Source organism: Amblyomma mixtum, chromosome 3 (genome assembly GCF_055824585.1).
Source record: "Amblyomma mixtum isolate Tamu chromosome 3, ASM5582458v1, whole genome shotgun sequence".
Taxonomy (NCBI): domain Eukaryota; kingdom Metazoa; phylum Arthropoda; class Arachnida; order Ixodida; family Ixodidae; genus Amblyomma; species Amblyomma mixtum.
The window spans coordinates 170882059-170905147 of record NC_143014.1 but is presented as its reverse complement, the minus strand read 5'-3'; the positions used below and the strand labels follow the sequence as shown (position 1 = coordinate 170905147).

The following is a 23089-nucleotide window of genomic DNA, read 5'->3' as shown; positions in this document are numbered from 1 at the left end:
GTGGCTGATACGGGTTCACGCTCACATGAGCGACCATCAAGTGAACAGAGAAGAGGAAAAACACAAAACAAAGGCACCTCCGCCTTTCAGACGCTCTAAGTGAAAACAGCACAAGGGAGATGAGCAATCAGGACCAATTGTACGCGTCGAATCCTCAGAAGCATAAATTACAATGAACAGCGCGTGAGCACTAAGTTGATGGTGTTGCTTAAAGTTTTCGAAGGAATCGGCGAACGTCACCTCGTGTTAAAACTGTTAGACTAACTTTACTAATTTACGACACTGTATGCATAATTCTTATTAAAATCTCTAAAGCGTGTTTTTAGAGCCCAACAAGCCCACCATTATTGCCATCCAAAGTGAGTTTTAGGCGTACTGACTAAGCAAGAATATCGTAATTTCCGAAACTTAGCACTGTACTTGCAGAAAAATTTCACGACAAAGTGTAGGATGCAAAAAAAAAAAAAAAACAGAAGATTTCCGTCTCAAGCCACTGGGTCGCTTGGGACACAACCTCTGTATAGTGCCTGCCAGGAAGAGTGGAACGCAAGGGTAACCTGACGTCAGGCCACGTATTCATTTAAATAATAACGCGCTCCAAAATATAGAATGGGGCTGCTACAAGGCATGTTTCTTGCTGCGGCCATCGTGTCTGCGGTTTTCAAAAGCATCCATAAACAAAGCTAGGATTTTTTTTGTGGGGCACACCTGTGAGGGCTTTTCTTTTTTCGCTGGTACCGACAGCATAATGTTTTTAGTCCATCACTACTCGGTACGGATGTCCACCTTGAGGCGGGTACTGCGGTTTTCGTTTCCTCCTAGCCCCCTCGCCATTCACCCGCCACAGGAGGTCGCTGCTCAAAAAGAGTGAAGCAGTAAGCCAGCCAAGACAAGTTGTTGGGATAGTTGGTAACGGTATTTCATAACTATGGTGCGACGAACGAGACAGAAGAAAGGACGGAACACAGCGCTGCGTTTTGTCATTTATTCTGTGTCTCGTCTGTCGCGCGGTGGTTATGCAGTAAGTCAGACTGCCACGACTATCGGCTTTGCTTGACCTCTCGCTGTACACGATTCCTTCGCGTCGTTCCTACAATTCTTTTTAAGGCGAACGCCTTACTAGCCCCATTAGACGAGGTTCCGTCAGCGACCATCGTTGTTGAGGCTGAGAGATGGTTCCAAAAAGATGGCGTTGCAACAGCCGTTGTCTAGCCACCGAAGTGGTTAGCGCGATGACTGCATGCACAACAGATACCAGGAGCAATCGCCTCTATCCCCACCAGTCCTTCGACGCGCCATTTGTTCGTACGGGATAACTGGCTTCCAACAGGGATTCCAACCAACGACATATAATCTACGATGACACATCCATGCTTTCGCCTTCACAGCATGTAAGCGCCCTCTGTATTTTTTTTTATTCGTGTAGTGTCCCCTGCAGGGGGGGGGGGGGGAGGGGGGGGGGAGGGGGGGTAAACGCAGTGCAGAATGTTTTGTCTTGACAAGAGAGGACTGAGCTAAATAAGGAGCATTGTGCGTGCTTCTTCGAGTGTTTGTGTTAATACTGAGCTTTCGGACTCCGTGTAATATGTATTTTGAGAGAGACAGAGAAAATGTTTTATTCAATACGCCCAGCCCGCGGCGGGGCATCAACAGTGTGTCTCCCGTTCCTCTTCTTGCGAGTGTTGAAGTAAAGAAGAATCTTTCCTTTTCTTTTCGCAGCTGAAGTCATGGAAACCGGACAGAAAGAATCCAGAAGAGCCAAGAAAAAAAGTATATATATAGAATACCAAAGCACACACATGTGACGATGACCCCGGCTTTTGTTGGTTGACCATTAAAACACCAAAATTAACCTCACTTGCCGCAGTATATAGTAGTCGGCTTCCGAGGCTCGTGTTTCAGGACAACGCAAGTGCTCGACAACGCCCGAGTACAATTCCACAGCCTCACCAGGCTCCCCTTTTCGAGGAACTCCGTATCTCGTAACTCGAGGCCCTCGGCCACTCCTCGCGAACTCGGAGGTGCTCGCATTTCAAGTCGCTGGCGACTCGAATAGAAATCGCGCTTGGAGAATCGACGAGCTCTGGAAGCGCTGGAGAGGAGGAGCGAGGCGCCACGCGACACCACCCGAGCGGGGTGAAATATCGACGCGCGAATATTTCGGAGTACGCTCCCAAATCCAAATCGCCAGATAAGGCTGGCCCGGAGTCACTGCCTCCGCGCCGCATTCGGACAACCGGACGACGACTGCAACGGGCGCATCAGGGCGGGACAACATGGCACGATTTAGGGCGGGAGAACGTCGGCCGACGCGTCCAGTCCTCCCTCCTTATCCCCCTCTCTCCCTTCTCCCTGTCTCTGGCGCCATGCCAGGGCCACGCCAGGGCCACGCACAGGCTCCGGTGCGGCGCCCGTCTCCGAAAATGCATCGAATTCGCGATGCGAACGCGCGTCCACTCTTCCTCGGTCTGTGGTCTGCAGGCACTGCTGCCAGTAACATGTGGGAGCGCGGTCTCGCGCGGCGTAGATGCTGAGATTGCATAAGTGCACCGTTGGCACCTTTCGGAGAAAAAGAACGTGTCTGTCATTTTTTTTTTACTGCAATTTATCTCGATATGCTCTCTTCTTACTATCTGCCTCCATTGCGGTTCTGCTTCCCAAGAGACACGCGATGCAGAGCCTAGAAAGATGAAGACGCAGGCTGTTCTTTATCGCCTGGAGTCCGTGAAGATATAAACCGCGTAGCTTTATATATTTATATTTTTTGCTGAGGGAGTGCGACCGATGGCTCGAGAACGCTATCTCGAACTGCCAGCAGATATGCAAAGCGCAGCTTTTCTGGAGGAAGCCGACAACATATGCTGATGTAATGCCGAGCGTTCTTTATTTTTTTTTGGATTTCCTGCTCGCCAGAAATTTTTACGAGCGTATATATGCCGAGGAACAACCTTTATAATGCGTTTCTGCTGTGAACCCGGTGTACCGCGTTCAGTCCATATGTACAGGGTGCATTCGCCAGCACATCACATTTCGCGCCTTATATGCAAAGCGAAGCGTTAAGTAAATGCTTCTGTCTAGTCCATATGCTCATAGTAAGATAATAGAACTTCGTGGAAGCGACACCTTTATTAACAATTAAAATCCCATCCGTGTGTCTAGAGGCGCGTACTCTCAGGTCATTTTCATCGAAGGACGAACGCTCGAAAACTTGCTTGCGCAAGCTTTGCGAGCCGGAACTTACATGTCAAAATAAGTTGACCGTAAGAATACAGCTGCACTAAGTATACATTTGAACAAGTACTAAACTGCGAGTACTTCATTGTCTGCCACACAAGTAGCTTTCAGAGGCACCACCTTTTCCCGCTGAAAAAGTCAGAGCTGGCGCAAAGGGACAGTTAGCTACAAACAGGCTACAGAACAAAGAATTCCTTCTGTCAAAATTACTCCACCCCTGACAGCCACAATAGCGCCCTACGTGAGGCCATTGTAGGGGTCTGGGGCGGCCTTACACCCAGTTCAGCGTAGGCGGCATCATCGTTGGCTAACCGCAGAGGAGTCCGTGCTTGAGGGAACAGATGGGGACAGCGTTAACATGCATACACTAAAATATTATTTATTGTTCATGCACATAATACACAGAGTGGGCCAGCTAGCTACAAAACATCATCCTCGGAAAGATGAGGCTACATAAGAAGGGCTGCCGACTTACAAGGCTGCGGAAGGGGCGCGATTTCAGGCGGCGTGCGTCTGCCCGCGTCTAGAATGTCGGCGGTGCAAGATGCGTTCTCCCGTACGCGCCGCATTCTTGGGGCAAAGCCACCCTCGGGCGCCTGCCACGGGAGGTCGCGAAAGAGTGCAGTCACTACCGTTCCCTTCTGGGTCCTGAACTAGAAGAACCCTCGATTTGCGCTGCCAGAATTCGCGCAGAAGTCTAGGTGTCACTACCCTCATAACTTCCGCTTCCCTGTGAGTGAGCTTCGCCCAGCTAGGCGCCGCCTGACACGTGCTAGTCGGTCGCATACAGAGGGAGGAGAAACAGCTTTAACACAACACAATATGGTAGAAATTAATTCGGAGCCCTCCACTGCGGCGTTCCCCATGGCCCATTTTTCGATTTTGAACGTTAAACTTCGCATATCATATGCCATACAAGTTCTCGAGTTGTGAAATTCAGCAGTAAACAGTGACGACAAAATTTTCAAAGCAAAGGCAAAAGTGTTGGTAAAAAAATTCACCGACACAAAAGTATGTCTATCGAACCGCGTTCCTCGAAGGACAGATGACGACGTGCTGCATTGCGCCAAAAGATGAAACCTTCCTAGCGAGCCAGTTCATGTGCAGGTCTAACAGCGTAGCACTGCAGTTCACAATTATATCGACGTAAGCACCAGATTAGTGAAGGAAAAACGCTGGAAAATTTGGGGCGCCAGTGGTTTGGAGCAGAGAGACGTTGGGGCAAGCATCGTTAGAAATGGTAATCAAGGCCAATTTGCGGCGCCCGACCAGCTAAATGTATGCACGCAACCGCTGACTGAACGTTATAGACGTTAGAATGCAAACGCTGAGAGATTTTTTGAAAAAAGCCGGCGTGAAAGTTACTGTATCAAGCAATGTCTTTGATCTACTCGTCCACCAACGACTCAACGGCAGTTTTTACGAAGTATATATCCTCTGCGAGGCCAGATTAAGACATGCAATTGTGGATGAACTTCCACTCATGCTCACACGACGAGGAAGCGCAAAATTACGAACATAGTATCGTCTTTTTCTGAAGATTCTACGCCTGGAGCGCTACAGGTGATCCAGAGCACTCATGTGATATTACACGGCAACTTTAATACGGGAACTTTTCATCAGGTGTTGAGTACAAGAAAAAGGCCCGGCCAATGGGCGCTGATGAATGTTAGACCCATTACGGACTAGTGTTGCCTTAGGCTAATGAAATGTATAAGAAGCACTGCCTTCGCTCTAGAACAGTACTATTCAAGTTCCATTACTTTGGTCGGAAGGTACACGAATTGCGCTAGCAGTACTCTGGCTGGCTAGTTTCAGGAAATCAATAAAGAGCGATTTTTCGGCATAGCATTGTCAGTGGTGTAGTGCATAGCAATACAGCTAAGATGTGCTAACTAGAAGGCTGGTTAACTAACAATGAATAGTCAACTTTTTAAGTGTTACTGTTTGGCTTCTTATTTCTAGGGAGGCTTGTTACACAGTGTCAGTAACATCCATGTCAGATTTTAGAATTTCGAAAGCGCGATTACCCTCACCGCCGTAGGCCAACAAATTCGGGCAAATTCTCGCACCATTGGGAAATTGCACGCCTGCGGAGTACAAACAGCAACGTCGGCCAATCACGTCACTCCGCGGCGTACGTGCCACGTGACAATCTCTGCCCTGCCTGACCGGGTGCTTGTCGCTCCTCGCCACTTTGTTGCTCCAGCGCGGGATGGGTAGAGGATATCATCTGACACGTGCGTCACGGACTGACGCGAGTTGAAGGAAGTTTCGACCGAAGTTTCTGTTCGTTCTCCGCAGGCATACGATTTTCCAATGGTGTGAGAAATTGCTAGAATTTTCGAGCCATGGCGAGGAGGATAATCGCGTTTTCGAAATTCTAAAAACTGATACGGATATTGCTTACAGTGAGCTACAGTCCACTGAATACATGCCTAACGGCAAGAGTTATAAAGTCGACTATTAACTATTCCAGCGTGCTAGTACGTAAGTATTAACTGTATTCTGATGCATCACACCTGTTACAATGCTATGCCGCAAAATCGCTATTCTAGCTCGAAAAGACTGTTTTTAAAAGTTGCAGCAGGTATTAGATGAAACACTCCAAGTACAGAGTTCTTGAACAGCAATTTTATTTGTGAGGCAACTGTTGAATATTGGAAGGTACTCTTATAGAAATATTTAAAACAAATGTCTATTCTTCCGATGCGTAGCAAATCTTTCTTTTAAAGTTTGTCTATCGCTAGTATCGAACAGTTAAGACTGCCATCGAAATCCAGTGGGGAACTTTTTGACGATAGGAAAAAACACTGATAGCAAAACAAAAATCAAGCCTACCTAGAGTATTAATAAAACACATTGAGGGACTAGTTAGTGTTGCATTATTCTAGCACCTGTCCTATCATGTCTGTATGCTCGTCCGAAATAAGCAGCGCTCAATTGCTTGAGCGAGGGGAGATATGTTATAGTGGAATCTTACGATATATTAAAAAATTGCGTTCATAAAGGACTTCCTCTTATAAAATGCGCTTGTCCAAAATTACCAGCATGGTATAAAACACCGATGTATGGCTATTTTGTCTGCATGCGAAACATCCAACGTGTTCCGACAACTATACATCGATAAAAATACATTTTTTTCAGATTACTGAACGTCACCAGGCCTTCAATTGCTCGTATGGTATTTTTTACACGCGTTTGACCTGCAGCCACGACTGTGTTAGCGTTTTCCTGTGGTATATATCGCAATTAGCCAACGGGCTGCAAGTTTTGTTTGTGTTGATGTGGTATCTAGCAAGCAGTACTAAGCAACATCATGACCAGATAGAGGCTTTGTTATTCTAGACATGAATTTTAGCTCATGTAGCATTCACTTGCCTATTTCATAGTGCTACATTTTCATCTCTGACATCCATTTCCATCTCTGTGGGAAACGCATAATCTCTTGCAAATCTTTGAGCTAAGTGGAAGCCTTTTGGGGGCCTCTCAAAGCCCGTGTGATAATCGAGTGTTTACGAGCCTATGGGACAGCTGGCTTTTAGTAAACATTGTGAAGGCCTAAAATCTGAACTGACGGGGAGAAAATGACGAATAATAGAAATGGAATGGTGCTAGCTATATGAGAAACTTCTGGCAGCAACCTTTTGGTAATGGCTGGATTTATGAACAGCTGCGACCAAGGGAGACTGAGTTATCTTAGATTGGAAGTTTTGTTTCTGCTTCGTATTTCATAGAAGTGGGCGGGCTCACCGCAAAACGAAAGCGTGATAGCAGAGCGCTGGCTTCTTAGAAACTGCATCCATGCAGAGCACAATGGTGATAAAAATAGGCAGAAAAAAGTTTATATTTCAGCAACAACGCGCACCTGTTTTCCATCGCTCACTTGGAATTGCGTATTGATCCCTTACGAACTTTGTGTTTCAGGCTGTGAGGCCAAATAAGAGCCACAATGGGCATTACATATTTCAAACGTCATTCCGCGGAATTCAATAAGTCAGTTCCGTTTCAGAAAACAGTCTCGCCGCTGTGAAAGCTTTCGATTTCCACATCCTTCCGCACGTTTTCCGCCATCTGGAATCAAGTGGGTCGCCATGCATCAGTGATTGCCCAGAGCGTCTGTGTGATTGTCTTGGATTTCCTTTCGCTAAAATTCATTCGGAACGTTTGCTGTAGGGTAAGTCGATACATAAAAGAATGCGCATGACGATGCTAGCGTCATCTGTAAATACCTAGCACAAAGATAAATAGCATCAGAATTGGCTAACAAAAATTAAAAAAAAAAACGGGCGAGTGGACAGCAGAAACTAGATTACATTTGCGATTCCACTTGCACCGTGGGGCTGCCCAGAGAAAGCTTGTTTTCCTTCTTTTTAGTCCTGAAGTAAACACATGCCTAGAAAGTTGTGATGTAATTTCCATGTGGATGTATGAATGCACACAGCGGTACCGCACACAAGGCAAGATTCGACAAGCCCTCGCGTTAAAGCCTTGCCATGGAGTAGTCGTTTGACGATGCGAAAACGAAATAATATATATGACCAATTTTGCAGTTAACCAATTGTTCGCAAGTGATATATTGAAGCTTTAGAAGAGACAAACAACAGTCCGGTACCTAAGCCTCCCTCGGCAGTCCGCAGTTGCACGCTGTGCTGGCAACTAACTGCATCCATGCTATTTCTTTGCGCCCTGTAGATGAGTGCACCTGTGTCTACATGTTTATCTCTACACGGTGAATTTTCCATTATTTGCCACTGCCGACTTGGTGACTGTCTTGTAGCATTTTCCTCACCCTGCCTGATACTTCTTCCAGCCTTATGAAGGCCACTGGAGACCTCAAACGCGAAATGCGCGCCGAAATGCTGGCAGTGACCCAAAGCATAAAATTTTCCTCCGATTTTACTGATGACTTCAAAAACTCCCTAATATACAGCTGTAAGCTTTGACTGCTGAAGTAAAGGGGACAATGAAGGGTCGCGCTAATCTAAGGCAAGAAAACAAGAACCTTTCTGAGAGGATAAATAAAGATGAAGGCAGAACTGCCGAGGTAGAACAATAGAGCCAGCTGAACAATGTGGAAATAACTGCCACTCACCGGCAGAGACAGAGCGGCTGAAATGTCGTTGCAAATTGCGCAAGTCACCCATGTTCCTCTCGACCCAACCGACATTGACATCGCTCGTAGCGCGAAAAGAGTAATGATGTCAATCTATTATTCAGATTCATGACCCGATCGAAGCGAAACCATTTTCTTGAGGCAGCAAAGAAGGCAAACCTACCAATTACTTATTGGATATACAGGGCCAGAACAACGCACCTACGTCAATAAATATTTGACACCGAACAACAAACGTCTTCTTGGCGCCGCAGTTCAGAGGGAAAATAATTAAAAAATTACAGTGTATGTTTCAGTGCGAAAAATTGCAGTGCGACAGCACGAATTTGTGCTGCGCAGAAGACGACAATCAGTGGGCAGTGCCTCGGGGCGGAGCTTTCACGCCGCAGACGGAAATTGATGAAGACGACGCTCTGCAATGCACAGTGCGAGAGTTAGCTGCAGTTCATCCCCCGCCGTGGGTATGTGCCATTCAGCCCGAGGACATCATCATCATCATCATCATCATCATCATCATCAGCTGCAGTTCAACGCGAAGTGTGTTCGGCTCTTGAACATATTACAGCGAACGCTTAAGAAGGACATTGAAATCACACCCTACAGTATCCGTTTTTTGCCTACTGATAAAAATATGTTGTGCCATTTGATCTATTTATGTTGATGGGGCTATTTTGTCTCTGGAAACGCCGTATGATGGGCTGCCACGCCGAATCACCGCGGTCATCGAAATCTTTGTTCCGTGAGCAGTGCACTTTGGTGCGGGGAGTATATGCTTCCCTGGAAAAGCCTGGCTCCTCTATCTGGATGCATGTGTGTGCCTCCCAGACTTTCGATGTTTGGGTAGGTGGGGACGTGCTGGGGTATGGTGGGCTCGCATTACACAACCTTGTGTTTTGTGGCGTAAACATCGATTTTTTATTTTTATTTTCGACACTATTTCCATGCAATAAAGAAAAAACTACGTCGATAGCTCTCGCCCAGCGGCCTTTGAAGCTTATCTCTCTGCGTTGCCACGGGTTCGACTCCCAGTCGTGGATAGTGATGCGATTTTTTCTTTATTTTTCTTTCTGATTATTTTGCGGCACAAACATCAACAAGAGACGTTTTTGCTAGGCTCTGAACGTCCGGATTATTGCTTTCGCACTAAATGAAATCTCTTGGAAGTATGTGTGGACAAAAAACGGCAGTATACTTGCTCTCCAAACAGAATTTTCCGATACCATTCCGATAAGCTCTCAAATCGATTTGCTAAAAATGACGTATTCTGACGTCATTTTTCTTCACATATGACTTGTTCGCTCTTTTCTCGCCTCTGGAGGGTGGTACGAATAGCATTATTTTTTTTGACATCTTCACAGTTTAGTAAACATGTTGTCCCAGATGCAAATAAGCAGTTGATGCTAATACATTTTAACATGCAGCCAACCGTAAATAAGGCTGATCAGTTGACCCGTTTTTTTTATAGCAAATTGAACAATCTTGTTTGACATCATCTTCCTAACCGAAACATGGTACCGTCAACGATAGTGATTCTCTGCGAATACGAGGGTATAATTCTTTTTATATTGTCACGAAAACAGGGGAGTACACAAAAGGTAAAAGGGCAGACAGAGAGAGAGAGAATAGAGTCAAGTTATGTCTCCTGCAAGCCCCAGACCGAAAAGCGCGAGAGCGTATCCAACTTCGTCGTCTTTCGGGCGTCACTTGAAACCACCAGGAGGCAATATCAACCGCACAGCGACACGAGGAAGAGGCGTTGCCCTACTTGTGAAAAACAAGCATGACTGTTAACTTTTATCGGGCCACTGCTTTTGCAACGGTGATACCGAAATGCTCATCCTGAAATCGGCCTACTAAACTTTTTCTGTTCTTTTTCTCTCCCACCTAAATAATGGTCTGTTACATTAGGAAATGTAGAATCGGGCCAAGGAGATTATTGCTTGTTTCCCTTTTTTAAGTCACACCCTCGAATAGCTCTCGCAATATTCCAAACAACCACTGGCAATCATCGCTTTTATGGAGAGTCTCAGCAGTGGTAGGCCAATCCGGAGCACCGGGCTTAAAAAAAACTCCACCATATTTAAATAACTCCCCACATTAAACACAGTGTCTGTGACCGACGGTCAATCATTACACCACTCTCAGTTGAACACTTAAACAAAACTGCTTCTAAAGTGACGGCGCTAATGCGGTTCGATTTTTAAATCCTATGACACATAGATAAATTACTTTCTTTAGCCAAACTTTTTCGCGCTAGAACTGTTGAGGAGACAATAAATATAAGAAATACATTTCGTCTGAATGCCGTTCCAAAGAAACAGACGCGTAGAAAGGAGTGGATGTAAAGGTACGTTTCTGACAGCGCTGTGATCTTCCTCTTCCACATTAGTCCTTTGCAGTTTTCGCGTTTAGTTTCGCAGGTTTAGTGCGGGTTTTTCCTCATTTTACCATAATTGATCATTAGAGTAGAACTTCTGAGTTGCGCTCAAAAAGAGAGAAGAAAACCTTGAAGTAAAAACTAATTACTCCTTCAGAGAGAGAACTTCTAGGAATTCGTAATTAAACTTGTGAAGACTTGAGAACAACTCAAGCCTTTTCTCACGAGAGGTTAATTTTTATTCAAAAAAAAAAAGAGAAAGCGAACAATGCAAAGACGAGCAAACACGACGTCAAGACGTCGTCGTCTTTTTTTCCCCCTTGAGCTCGTTTCGAATGATGAATGCAAAGTGCGGTGCTGTTCATGCCTGTTTGCGTAAATGCGCGAATGGCCAAATCAGATCTTAATGACGTAGGGGGTGGGGGGGGGGGGGGGGGCGCAAGGAGGTAGCTGTGCTGAGGGAAGCAGCGGTTACCATATTTGGGCGCAATCTGCAGCCATCACAAATGACGTGGAAGCGCTGAGCAAGCTAGAACCTTGACGAGTTCCCGCATTTGTCGTGCCCAGAACGTGCTAGTTTCGGATTGTAGTCGATTAAGCATTAAACCGCCGATTAATCTCGTTGGGTGACACGCCTTCACTTCATCGTAGAAGCGAAGACTGTCACAGCCGAAGGATCTCCGACAACAGCCGTTTGCCGTACACGCATCTGAAACGTCAACCGAATCATGATCTGCGGCTCAATCAATTGTCGAATAAGCAGCGCCTCTTTCTCCGCAGTAGAGTAGTGGGTGGTCGCTGCCGACCATCAGGGGCTGTAATAAGCACATTTTCGTTTGTAGACGAGTCAGCAGTTACAACGGTTGCTGACGTTCACTTCGCATAATGAGCAAGGCGCTGAATATAAACGATTATCTCAGAATACAGAACTAGCGTAATTTTCCGATAACTGGGTGGCGATCGCTTCACTGTACAGGGGCAGTCAGTGAGTTGTAAACATCTCCGTAATTTTTCCATTTAACCCTCCTGCGGTATAAGACCACGCCTATCAATGACGAAGTAACGGTGAAACTTTACGTAAGGGGTTGAATTTCAATGCGTTACGTCGAGATAAGCTTGCATTGTGTGTTGTGAAAGGCAGCTTTTTCTGAGAAACATCTCTCATTTTATGTTTAGTCATTATTTTGGCGTTAGTAAGCGCAGCAAGCCTTTGTCAATCTCTCAAAGCGTCGGTCATTAGTCAGTCTGTCGGTCATTAGTCAAAGGGTCAGTATTTAAAAGTGTAAAAGTGTCAGTAAATAAACTGGAAATGATAGGCCTTCCCAGTAACGTCATTCTGAGAACCCGCGCTAATCTTGAAAGATAGGCAACCATTTATTGTGATCCGGAATTCTTGCTGAGGCATGCTTAATGCGACTTCAGGTGTTCTTGAAGGCAGTCTTAGGACCTGTGTCGTTCTTAACCTACGTGAATGACTTCGTAGATGTTGAAAGGGTGTTTTTCTGACTAGTGCGTTGTTTTAAAACGAGGTACTACCTGAAAATGACCATATTTGAAGAGATCAGTTGCGGTAATCGCAGGATAGTGTGAGCGTCGGGGTATGGAGGCAGACTAAGATAAAACTGCACTGCTGCCTAGCACAAGGAAAACATTGCCTCGACTACATAATGATATATTTCATGAATGCCCTAATTAAGAGGTTGAGAGCTATAGGTTCCTCGGAGCAATCCTCATTAACAAACTTTTTTGATCCTCACTTATCTCTCAGCTTGTACTTCGAAATTAAATAACTTGTGGATTTTAAGAAAACTTAGAAATGCTTCCACCAGTAGCACGACCACTGCGCGCAATTCTTGCGTAAGGTCTACACTTGAACATGGTTTAACGGTGTGGGATCCGTGTATTAAGATATCGTTCAACTGGACAGCGTTCAGAACAAGGCAGGTATTCGTACTGTCAATATAGTAAATATAGAAGGATTGATTCACTGACTACAGGTACAAATTTTAAAATTGCGGAGGAAAGTAAGCTGTCTAACTGATTCACAGTTAGATTTCTGGAGAGAGAGAGAGACTCTTTAATGAAGAGCAGAGAATTTAGCCGGCGCTTAAAAATCGCTGGCATGCTACTCTGCGTAGGGAGGGGAATTTGGGAGATAAAGACAGAAGGAGAGCAGAGTGGAAGAGGTAAAAAAAAACGAAGATAAAATGCGGCCATGAAATGGGTACTAAGGATGCAATGGCGAGAATTGATGTAACCTATGGAGTGATGGAGTGCATAGTCCGTCAAATGGGCTGACGAAGTTCACTGCATGAAGAATGCATGAAGGTGACGTGCAAGTGAGTTTAAAGCTTATCAAGATGTCCAATGTCTTTTAAATATGTGAATAGAAAAGTCATTGCAAGTCTCTGTTGCCTAAGGCAGGCTAAGGGACCTAAAACTTTGCCCATTGTAAGGGGCACTGAGCAGAGCTTCTGCATGCAATGTTCATAGTACGCACGCTCGTTGGCATATGCAGGGCACTCAAGCAAGATATGCTCCACAGTTTCTATCGCGGCACAGTTGTCACAGTGCGGACTGTCCATTTGTCTAAAACGGTATCGTAAGCCGTTTGTATAAGCAGCATTAAGACGAAGTCGATGATAAAGTGTTTCCAGATGTCGAGGAATTCTGGGTGAGAGTCTTGATCTAAGATGTGGGTCGATTGAGTGAAGAAATTGGTACTGATATGTCGGCAAACTCCAAAGCCGATACATTTCTTCGGAAGCAAAACGTTTGGCCACCTGGGACGCATCAGATTTCGTAAAAAAAGTTCTAATGTATCTCCGATGTTGGTGGCCCTTACGGGCCGCTTCATCTGCTTTTTCATTAGCCTGAATGCCACAGTGAGCAGGTACCCACTAAAATGTTATGCAGTGGCCTGCGGCAATAGCTATATGATGTAGATATCCGATGCCCAGGGAAACTGGCTGGTGATTCGTTTTCTTCAGCAGGTTGGCCAGGATCTGAAGAGATGCTTTCGAATCGGTGAAGATAACCCAACGGTCGGCGGTTCGGCGCAGGATGTAAGAAACAACTTCCTTAATGCCGTGAAGCTCAGCTGTCGTAGAGGATGTCCTCCGCTGCAGCCGGTAAGAAAGGGCATGGCCTATTGAGGGCACATAAAGGCCACATGAAGAGGTTTCTTTAGTAGTTGAACCATCGGTGAAGATATGGGTGTGCTGCCTATATTCCTCCGTTAAGTAGGCGAGAGTAGTTTGCAGAAGAGCTGCCTGTGGCATGCGGCTCTTTGCATTCACACCTGGAACAAACTTCTTCACCTTTAGAGGAGAGAGTGTCCATGGAGGAAAGGTCAGAGGTAGTAGTTTCTGTGGCTGATTAATAGTAGGGATGGGTAGGAGCTGCACTGCCTGGCCAAAGCTAGAGTTGCTGTGAGTTAGGTGGACACGGTGCAGGAAGTGCTTCTTCCCTTGAAGAACATGGCGGAGATGGCTACGCATAGTTTCCTGGGCGGCAATCACCTCTAGTGGGAGACATCCTGCCTCCGCTACTGTTCCTGATGCAGAGGAACCCTTTGGGAGGCCAAGAGGCCAAGTTGGGAGGCCAAGTTGTTCCGTGCGGCAACGAGAGACTTATTGCTTGATGTAGATAATCTTTGAAACACTGGTAGACAGTAGCGCAAGGTTCCTTCAACGTAGGCTTTTTCAAGCAGAAGCATTGATCGGCAGTTGCTACCCCACCTTGTTCCCGCCATGAACCTAAACACTTGCGATGCTGCAGTGATCCTCTCGCGGAGTTTTTTGATCTGAGGTGTCCATGACAGATTATAGTCGATTACAACACCCAGGAATCGCTGAGATTGTACATATGGTAGCGATCGTCCGCCTAGGAGCAGCGGATATCGGGTCATCGTTTTTCTTGTAAACGCCATTGCAACACTCTTTTCTGGCGAGAGACGAAGACCTCTGGAAGCCAGGTACATCGAAATGTGCAATAGCGCTCTCTGTAGACGTTGTTGGGTGATATAGCGCGAACGTGATGCGGTCCAGATGCAGATATCATCAGCATAAATTGTTATACGGACCCCTCGCGGAAGGTTTCTTCTTATGTGTATAAGGGCAATATTGAACAGGAGAGGGCTGAGCACCGCTCCCTGTGGTACGCCCCTCTCTACTGCGTGAAAGCGTGTTGGACCGTTTGGAGTGGTCATAAAAATTTGCCGTTCTTTCAAATAATGCCCAATCCATTTGTATAGCTTTCCTCCAAGGCCAAGACTGGCAAAGGCGGCGAGTATTGCATGGTGAAAGACAGAGTCAAAGGCGCCCTTGATGTCTACGAAAACGGCTGTCGGGATGTACCCAGCATGAAGGTACTCCTCAATTGATGAGACGAGGGAGATGATATTGTCAGTCGCAGACCTGTTTTGACGGAACCCGTTCATTTCTTGGGGGAACTCATTTCGGCTTTCTAGGAACCAAGTTATGCGTTTGCAGATCATGCGCTCCATGAGCTTACCTACGCAGCTCAGTAGGGCAATGGGCCGGAATGATGCGTAGCTTGTTGGCTGCTTACAGGGTTTCAAAACAGGCACAATTTTCGCCAGCTTCCATTCCGTGGGGACCTCACCAGTCATCCAGGAAGAATTGTAATACTCCAGGAGTTGAAGACGGGAGGTGTGGGGTAGCTTTGCAATGGCTTCATAGGTCACTTCATCATGACCCGGAGACGTGTGTCTATTTGTCTCCGCGATAGCTGTGGATAGTTCTTCCATTGTGAAAGGCAGGTCTAACGCTGGCACTGCCGCCTTTGGGATGCCTGATTGACCATTTGCGGAGAGTGTCGAATGCCCTGACCCTGTCGACAGTAGCCTGCAGTATTCTTCTGAGACTTCTTTTATAGATTTTTGTTCGTGAAGGGAGAGTGCAGCGAAGGGGTGGAGTTGTTGAGGTGGCGTGCGCATACCTCTAACTATCCGCCAAATATTGGTTACTGGTTGGCGCACATCCAGCGTAGAACAAAAGTCACGCCACTTTTGCCGACTGAGTTTATCCATATAGCGTCGAATGTGACGTTGTGCCCTTCGGCATGCACGTAGGTCATCGAGGCTTTTTGTGCGCAGAGCTTTCCTTTCAGCTCGCCGGCGTATAGCGCAGAGCCTTTGAAATGTGTCATCATTTGAAGGTAGGCTATCATTTTTAGTTGTAATTTGTGTACTCGCTCTCAGGCAATACGCTATTGTTGATGCTAATTCCTCATTGCGAGTTGCCGCAGTAATTCCTCTGCTTACAGCGCCCTTGTATGCGTCCCAGTCTGTAGATTTTGTAAGGAATTTCTTTGGGTTCCTCTGCGCATGGAAAGCCGATATGAGGATTGGGTAATGGTCGCTTCCGCGTGTCTCCAAATCAGTGCACCAGCCAAAGTTGTGGGCGAATGAACTTGTGACAAATGTCAAGTCGATGCTGCTGGTAGACATTTGGTAGATTTCTGGACATCTTAAAAAAGTCTATTGAATGCTATGAAACTCACAAGTATCAGAACGCGACATGTAAATAGCACTCGTTAGCCCCAGCTTTAGCAAGAGCAAATGAGTTCAAGTACACTTTTCAAGGCCTTACTTGCCCCATGAGCGAAAACCCGTGCGTGCGTGCGTGCGTGCGTGCGTGCGTGCGTGTGTGTGTGTAGGGGGGGGGGCGACACTTGATGGTACCCATAAAAGATGGCGTCGTCGTTCAGCCTGGCAGGTGGCGGTTAAATAAATGATTAGTCGCGCGAGGCTGCTCGGGACAACTTGGATCGTACAAGTCTCACCGGTGGCAGCACCTGTCATGTCAGAGAAGTGGTGCACCGCTTAACCGCTGCACCTCTGCGCCAGGAGTGGCATGAGGATTACCAGACCTGGGATCTATCATTGCAAAGTCGAGAATGACCATTTAGGCGTATATGGGCATTAACCCATTAGCTATCGCGTCATACCCTTAAGGCGGAGCGCGGGCCGCGGTACTGCGGCGACTGCCTTCACGGACTTAGCGCGCAGACCAGAATGGGTGCAGCGGCGTCGCGATGGCGGCTACGTAGAGCCATGCAGAGGTAGAATTTCCAGCTGCGTGGCATTTAGTTACACCACTTCTCAGCGCGCGGCGACTGCGTTCACCAAGTGAGCATGTGATCTTACGTTCTTTCACATGTAAGTAGACTTAGGTGCCCCAGCCGACTTTTTTCACCGAAGACTGTCGTGAGTGGAACTTCCTTCCTTCCAATGTATTTGAATCGAAATATTCTGTGGAGCTTGAAGCTTTGTTTTGTTGCTCCTACAATTGCTGTCATGTTTTATTCATTTTTCTAATTTAATTAAAAGCCCCCCCCCCCCCCCCCCCCCCTGCTTTGGCGAGATGCGAAATAGAGACGTTGCTGCAATATTTCTAGAACGGGTTAGAATTATTTTTAGAAATGATTGTTAAACGGGGGTGCCAAATTGTGCAGGCATAACCGAAATTCAGACGGCCTAGAATTAAACAGCCGAGCAGTCATACAAAAGCCGGAGAAATCGCAAGCCTTAGATAAATAAGTACAAGGTTAGGATCGCTGGTCGCATTAATGTTCTAGGATGGTCAATTAATGGCAAATATTTGTATGAGCAGAGAGTGATCATTACTAAACCGAATATAGTGTAGGTTGATGCGGAAAATGCCTGTAGATTTAGAAGTGAAATCAATGATGTTTTGCTATCACTTGGATATCCTGTACATCAGCCATATGGTGCCAAATTGTTCAGCAAGCATAAAGAGATATTCACAACAATAAGAACTAGTGGCGTTAGTCATATACCTCGGAGGATATGCAGTCTCCGGGTAGCAACCTAGCATTCAGCGACAGACTACTTAGGAGATGAAGCAAACAAGGGAAGGGAATGAGGGGCTCGTTATAAATATGAAAGAAGCCAACAGCCGCAGAAACCAAGGGGCACAGGGGATGTTTTTTTTTTTTTTTTAAATTTATTTATTTTGTGGTGTTGGTCAATTTAGAATATTACTGAATATGCTATCGCTTAAAGCTAATTGATTAGAAAAGCAGAAGAAAAAACAACCACTGCCGCCGGTGGGATCCGAACCCACGACCTCCGAATTACGCGTCCGGTGCTCTACCTCTGAGCTACGGCGACGGCTGTCAAATCTTCTGCTTTCGGGGGTATTTATGTTTACAAGTAACCTAACTTTGAGAGTGTTCATCAGCGCCACCCACGTTCATAAGCGGCGGACGTAGAACGTCCTGAGTTACCGCAGGTGTGACGTAGAACGTCATCGAACGGAGAGGGTGAAAGCTGCGTGAGAACCCTCTTATGCTTCCTATGGCGTCAAGGCTGCCAGAACCGAGGCCCTCGCTAAGCAATTAAGCAAACAAGGGAAGGGAATGAGGGGCTCGTTATAAATATGAAAGAAGCCAACAGCCGCAGAAACCAAGGGGCACAGGGGATGTTTTTTTTTTTTTTTTTTTTTAAATTTATTTATTTTGTGGTGTTGGTCAATTTAGAATATTACTGAATATGCTATCGCTTAAAGCTAATTGATTAGAAAAGCAGAAGAAAAAACAACCACTGCCGCCGGTGGGATCCGAACCCACGACCTCCGAATTACGCGTCCGGTGCTCTACCTCTGAGCTACGGCGACGGCTGTCAAATCTTCTGCTTTCGGGGGTATTTATGTTTACAAGTAACCTAACTTTGAGAGTGTTCATCAGCGCCACCCACGTTCATAAGCGGCGGACGTAGAACGTCCTGAGTTACCGCAGGTGTGACGTAGAACGTCATCGAACGGAGAGGGTGAAAGCTGCGTGAGAACCCTCTTATGCTTCCTATGGCGTCAAGGCTGCCAGAACCGAGGCCCTCGCTAAGCAATTAAGCAAACAAGGGAAGGGAATGAGGGGCTCGTTATAAATATGAAAGAAGCCAACAGCCGCAGAAACCAAGGGGCACAGGGGATGTTTTTTTTTTTTTTTTTTAAATTTATTTATTTTGTGGTGTTGGTCAATTTAGAATATTACTGAATATGCTATCGCTTAAAGCTAATTGATTAGAAAAGCAGAAGAAAAAACAACCACTGCCGCCGGTGGGATCCGAACCCACGACCTCCGAATTACGCGTCCGGTGCTCTACCTCTGAGCTACGGCGACGGCTGTCAAATCTTCTGCTTTCGGGGGTATTTATGTTTACAAGTAACCTAACTTTGAGAGTGTTCATCAGCGCCACCCACGTTCATAAGCGGCGGACGTAGAACGTCCTGAGTTACCGCAGGTGTGACGTAGAACGTCATCGAACGGAGAGGGTGAAAGCTGCGTGAGAACCCTCTTATGCTTCCTATGGCGTCAAGGCTGCCAGAACCGAGGCCCTCGCTAAGCAATTAAGCAAACAAGGGAAGGGAATGAGGGGCTCGTTATAAATATGAAAGAAGCCAACAGCCGCAGAAACCAAGGGGCACAGGGGATGTTTTTTTTTTTTTTTTTAAATTTATTTATTTTGTGGTGTTGGTCAATTTAGAATATTACTGAATATGCTATCGCTTAAAGCTAATTGATTAGAAAAGCAGAAGAAAAAACAACCACTGCCGCCGGTGGGATCCGAACCCACGACCTCCGAATTACGCGTCCGGTGCTCTACCTCTGAGCTACGGCGACGGCTGTCAAATCTTCTGCTTTCGGGGGTATTTATGTTTACAAGTAACCTAACTTTGAGAGTGTTCATCAGCGCCACCCACGTTCATAAGCGGCGGACGTAGAACGTCCTGAGTTACCGCAGGTGTGACGTAGAACGTCATCGAACGGAGAGGGTGAAAGCTGCGTGAGAACCCTCTTATGCTTCCTATGGCGTCAAGGCTGCCAGAACCGAGGCCCTCGCTAAGCAATTAAGCAAACAAGGGAAGGGAATGAGGGGCTCGTTATAAATATGAAAGAAGCCAACAGCCGCAGAAACCAAGGGGCACAGGGGATGTTTTTTTTTTTTTTTTTTTAAATTTATTTATTTTGTGGTGTTGGTCAATTTAGAATATTACTGAATATGCTATCGCTTAAAGCTAATTGATTAGAAAAGCAGAAGAAAAAACAACCACTGCCGCCGGTGGGATCCGAACCCACGACCTCCGAATTACGCGTCCGGTGCTCTACCTCTGAGCTACGGCGACGGCTGTCAAATCTTCTGCTTTCGGGGGTATTTATGTTTACAAGTAACCTAACTTTGAGAGTGTTCATCAGCGCCACCCACGTTCATAAGCGGCGGACGTAGAACGTCCTGAGTTACCGCAGGTGTGACGTAGAACGTCATCGAACGGAGAGGGTGAAAGCTGCGTGAGAACCCTCTTATGCTTCCTATGGCGTCAAGGCTGCCAGAACCGAGGCCCTCGCTAAGCAATTAAGCAAACAAGGGAAGGGAATGAGGGGCTCGTTATAAATATGAAAGAAGCCAACAGCCGCAGAAACCAAGGGGCACAGGGGATGTTTTTTTTTTTTTTTTAAATTTATTTATTTTGTGGTGTTGGTCAATTTAGAATATTACTGAATATGCTATCGCTTAAAGCTAATTGATTAGAAAAGCAGAAGAAAAAACAACCACTGCCGCCGGTGGGATCCGAACCCACGACCTCCGAATTACGCGTCCGGTGCTCTACCTCTGAGCTACGGCGACGGCTGTCAAATCTTCTGCTTTCGGGGGTATTTATGTTTACAAGTAACCTAACTTTGAGAGTGTTCATCAGCGCCACCCACGTTCATAAGCGGCGGACGTAGAACGTCCTGAGTTACCGCAGGTGTGACGTAGAACGTCATCGAACGGAGAGGGTGAAAGCTGCGTGAGAACCCTCTTATGCTTCCTATGGCGTCAAGGCTGCCAGAACCGAGGCCCTCGCTAAGCAATTAAGCAAACAAGGGAAGGGAATGAGGGGCTCGTTATAAATATGAAAGAAGCCAACAGCCGCAGAAACCAAGGGGCACAGGGGATGTTTTTTATAAGGTGAAAACAGGAAACGTCCTAAACAGCACGCTGCTTGAGGCTACAGGGGGTATAAAACACGACTGATTAGTAGACCGTTGAAGCTTCTGACGGCTAGAAAGACAGTATATATTAATCGAGAACGTAGAATCTGGGGCTTGAACATAAGAACCTAACAGCTTTTTGTGAGCGACCTTTTCGATGACTTTCTCAAAGCTTAGGAATGTTCCGCCCAAGGGTACATTAATATCACTGCTTCAGCCATCAGCAATCTGAGATGTAAGGGCAATTCAGCCCAACTCATTTGGATAACTGTTTTGGTTAGTACAAAAACACAAACTCAACTGGCTGTAAAAATTTTACGGCTTGTGAGGAAATTACACGCTCCATTGTTTTGAATGGAACGCTATAGTGATGGATATGATCATGACACAGGTACACCATCGTATCTATCTGAACAGTTTTTTTTTCGGCATTAAAATGTTGAAATTTTTTCCGCCATTTTTTTCCGTCAGTCAAAAGAGAGTGCTGAAATGTGCACAGAAGACGAGCGCTTACAATAATGTTAACATTGTATTTACAGTTCTCGGATTAGTGCCGTCGCTGCCACGTGATGAAGTTAGTTTTAAAGGTTCCGTTCATTTGGCTGTGCGATGAAGATAGAATGTTGAATGTTCGGTCGGAAATTACTAAATAAAAGTTACGCTTCTTGTACGTTACAAAAGTTGCAGCGCTACATGTCGGGTTCTTCAGTTAACATGGAAAAAACTGTAGAACAAAGTAGTTCACCCGCATCGCAGAGTAACACAGTTAAATTGCGTTCGCCATACAAATGTTTGCGTAATGGAGTAGTTTGGTTTGGTTTATGGGGGTTTAAACGGCCCAAAGTAACTCAGGTCATGAGGGACGTCGTAGTCAAGGGCTACAGAAATTTCGACTACCTGCGGTTCTGACATCACTGACATCGCACAGTACACGGGCCTCTAGAATTTCGCCTCCATCGAAATTCGACCGCCGCGGCCGGGATCGAGCCCGTGTCTTTCGGGTCAGCAGCCGAGCACCGTATCCACTGTACCACTGCGGCGACGCGGAGCAGGTTAGAAATCGGAGCGTCAGATTACTGTTCAGGGTTGTTTTTAAGCATAGCTTGCAAACTGCGCAAATGAGCAAAATAAAAACGCTCTTAGTGGGAGTAGCAACTGTAAAAACAATTTTTTTTTGCTGGTTCGGTACTTATCACTCGTGCGATTTATGTTGGAGCATATTGTGCGCCGAGGCAGCTATTTTTGTGAAGCAATTAATTAAGAGCGTTAATAAGTCATCACGCTGATGTTCGTTTAGTGCAGCCTTTGTGAGGCTGCGCGTGCTGAGTGTTTAGCGCATTTTACTTTTAAACAGTCACGAGCTAGTTTGGAACCAACAATACGAAAAGCTTACAAGGGCTTTCAATATCGGTAAAGTTATTATTCATACCTTCGTAGCCTTCGTTGACGCAAAGCGTTGTCTTATTTGTTTCGTTGGGCGTGATATGCCAATGTGCTATATGATTCGTTGTTTCCCTCACTACAAAAACAGTTCCAGAAACTATGTTGTTTGTTTTATTCATAGCGTGAGAGTTTAAAATTCAAACTTTAATCTTCTGCTGACGGTGATAGTACTTTCTATATGCCCCGAATTCCACAGGGAGCTTAATCTCTTTTTACTAAATATATCTCAAAACAGCTCACTGCAATGTGGCTTTCATTAGTTTTAAAACCCTGAAGGAGAGAGACGTTAACAAAATACATGGTCTGTTCTGAAAGTAGTATGACTCATTTTTTAAAACAAAATTTATTCAAGAGAATAGTACAAACGATTACAATTTTTCAAGGTAGCACCCTTCCGCACCTACACGCTGCTGCTAATGAGTTTTCCAGTTTTCGTACGCCTCCAGGAACGCCTGGACCGGAATGCTGTTTAGCTTCCTCGTCACGGCCTGTTGAACCACCTCTACCGATCCATGATGTTTCCCCTTGAGCGTCGATTTTATTCTCGGGAATAGAAAAAAGTCTGGCGGGGCCAAGTCGAGACTGTAGGGGTGCAGAGGCAGCGTTGCCGCCTTGTGCTGGGCAAAAAATCGGGGTCCTCATTCACATGATGAAGAAGACCCTACCGGTTGGCCTTTTCCTCCTCTGACAACACTCCCGGCACCAACTTCGCGCACGCTTTCCTCATGGATAAGTTTTCTGTCACGATCCCAAAAACTTGGGTTTGAGGAATGCTGAAGTCATCAGAAATCATTCTGATACTCATTCTACGATCACTGTTAAGTAAATGTTTCACTCGCTACACATTTTCGTTGGTCTTGCTGGTCGAAGGGCGTCTGGAGCAGTCGTCTTCTTCCACTGTT

At 46.0% G+C, this 23089-nt stretch overlaps 1 protein-coding gene across 2 annotated transcripts in view; it reads right to left on the bottom strand.

Annotated features, from left to right (window-relative positions):
• Ac76E (adenylate cyclase type 2 Ac76E) overlaps positions 1 to 23089 on the bottom strand; it is a 508349-nt gene that overhangs the window by 104491 nt on the left and 380769 nt on the right. The gene's annotated exons all lie outside the window — the stretch shown is intronic.